Source organism: Tamandua tetradactyla, chromosome 5 (assembly GCF_023851605.1).
Source record: "Tamandua tetradactyla isolate mTamTet1 chromosome 5, mTamTet1.pri, whole genome shotgun sequence".
NCBI classification, from domain to species: Eukaryota; Metazoa; Chordata; class Mammalia; order Pilosa; family Myrmecophagidae; genus Tamandua; species Tamandua tetradactyla.
In genome coordinates, this window is record NC_135331.1 from 56,362,627 (window position 1) to 56,365,086 (window position 2,460).

The 2,460-nt window shown below is 46.6% G+C and overlaps 1 protein-coding gene across 5 annotated transcripts in view; it reads left to right on the top strand.

The window, feature by feature from the left end:
- The window catches only part of SCHIP1 (schwannomin interacting protein 1), a 173,293-nt gene that overhangs the window by 84,846 nt on the left and 85,987 nt on the right, over positions 1-2,460 (top strand). The gene's annotated exons all lie outside the window — the stretch shown is intronic.

Genomic DNA, 2,460 nt, shown 5'->3' on the forward strand with positions numbered 1-2,460 from the left:
TAATACTGAACTCACAGCTAACAGCGCTATAGCTCATGCCTGAGTGAAGCTTATCTGACACATTTATTTTCTCCGTAAAACACATCACAGCCTTCTCGTGCTCAGGAACACTGGAAGGCACTTCAGCACTATGCTTGAGGGCCATTTTAAACAGCAGGGTCACCAACGAAAAGCACAGAAATGCAAAAAATGTGGCACTAAATGCACTGTGAAAAGGATAAACTTGTTTACAGTATTAGAGGTGAAATAAGAAGGCAGGGTGTCATTGCGTTCAACCTCAGCTGGAAACATGTACATCAGGCAACTCAGATTTTTTTTACCGCCTTGTGTATGTCTGCAAATGGCCACAAAAGCATCACACATATTGGTTTGGGGCTTACAAATAAATTCTTGTGAGTAAGCAAATTCACAGATATGGAGCTGCGAATAACAAGGGTGGACTGCACATTGAGAATGTTTAGGGAACTGACTTCTTTGCTTTCTTCTGTCACTGCACTGTTTGCTCCTAAGCAATATTGAAATAATAATCCTAGCAACTCTTTTTTGAATGCTCAGCCCTTGTGTAATTCTGCATAAACTTCAGAGCAACTCTGGAAGGTAGGCTTTATCCATTCCCATTTTGCAGACGTAGACGCTCCAAGATAAAGTCACACAATGAGGAAGGGGAGTTGCTGGGATTTGGACTTCAGATGTGATGGGGGGACTCCAAGAGCCTGTCCCTGGTCATTGTAGCCTCTTACATGTAAAAGTAATATTAGAAAGAACAGTGTCTCCTTTGAGGTTTCTTTTTGTATGATAACCTAAGCAAAAGAGAGAGGTAGAGTCGACTTTTCCTGGTCCCTGGAGTTATATTAGACTTTGTTCTGCCCTCTCCGAGGTGCTTTATTGAGTCAAAGGTAAAACCCCCTTACGATGAATTATAGGAAATCCTACCATGTTTGAGCTGTGTGGACTCAGCAGCTGCTTAGTGCCAACCACACGAGGGAGGTCGGTAGCAAAGAGCCAGAGTTGGAGCCGCGTTCCGTCCCCATTGCTTTTCACAGGTCTACAGCAGGAGACTCACAGCACAGTGGAATGTCATTGTGATGAACACATTTCCAAAAAATTTATCTCCACTGTTAAGGCATGGTGAGAAACCCATTAACAAAAAGGGGCTTTAGAGCCAACTGGAAAAGAGGAAGACTTTCATTATAAAATTACTTCCCCTTGTGGTTTTTCTTCCAAAGTCAAGTGTCCTGTGTCCGTGAGCTTTTTATTTATCTGCTGAAGAGCTTTGGTGTCTGCAGGCTAGGGTGAGCTGGCACACGGCTTATTACGAAGTAGCTTGCAGGTCAATTGTCACCATATTTTCCAGAGCTTGCTTATAGTTGCTGCCTTTGTCTCCTCCGGGTATCATTTAGGATGTCTTCAGATGCACAGTAGAGAAAATAAACTCAACATGGCTACACAGTGAGGAGAAGTCACTGGCTCATGCTGCTGGAAAGTGAGGTTAGAGAGGGGTTCAGAATTCCTTTGCTTCATTGACCCAAAATGACATCACGCCTACCCTGTTTCTTTGTTTTTGTTTGTTTTGGCTGTTCACTTCTCTGTTCTACTTTTTTCACTGTCACCTTCATCGTATGGCTGCCCTTCCCCCATGCCTGTCGGTTGCCGGGTGACTTTCTACATCTCCAGGGCTTTGAGTTTCTTCACCTACATTCAAGGGGGGGTTGGGAGGCAGGGAAGAAAGAGAGAAATCATCACTTCTAAGCATACTCTCAGAAGAGCGAGGAAACTGGTTCCCTAGTCATCCTCAGCAAATTTCTCCTCTATCTTATTGGCCCAAGTAGGGTCACACACCTATCCTTGTACCAAGGTAATGGAGCCAGGAGGTGGGATAATGCAGATCAGCCAACCCTGCACCATGTGCCCACCCCCAGTTCAGCCTCCTCCCAGCACCTGGTCTTTACTGCAGGTGCTGAGGGCGCCCACATAAAAGTTAGCGTTGTAATTAATAAAGGGGAATGGGTTTGGGGAAAGAAGCCCCACATCTCTTGGACTCTCCCTATTGGGACAGTTATCGCACCCCGCTCCCAGCAGCACCCCCGGGAACTGGGGCCCTTAACCTGACTCACCACTTTTGGAGAACTGCTGACCCCTGGTGTCTTGATTAGAGCAGTGGACTGAGAATCCACTGAAAGGCGAGTCCCAGGAGCTATGCCGCCCCCTCACACACAGGGAGGGTGTGAGATGAATGACACTTCTAGAAGTGCTTTAACGAGCAAGTAAGCGAATTTAATTGGAAGGTTTCCAGAGACCCTTTGGAACCCAGGATTCAGGCCTTCCCTGAGCGCTCAAAACCAGTACATCCAAGGCACGCTGCTCCCCCATTTGTATCCTGTAAACAGTTGTCCCAAATGTGACTTTTCCCTGGACAGAGGGGGAGCGCTCTGAGGGCAGGCCCTGTTGGGGTGTGGGGGA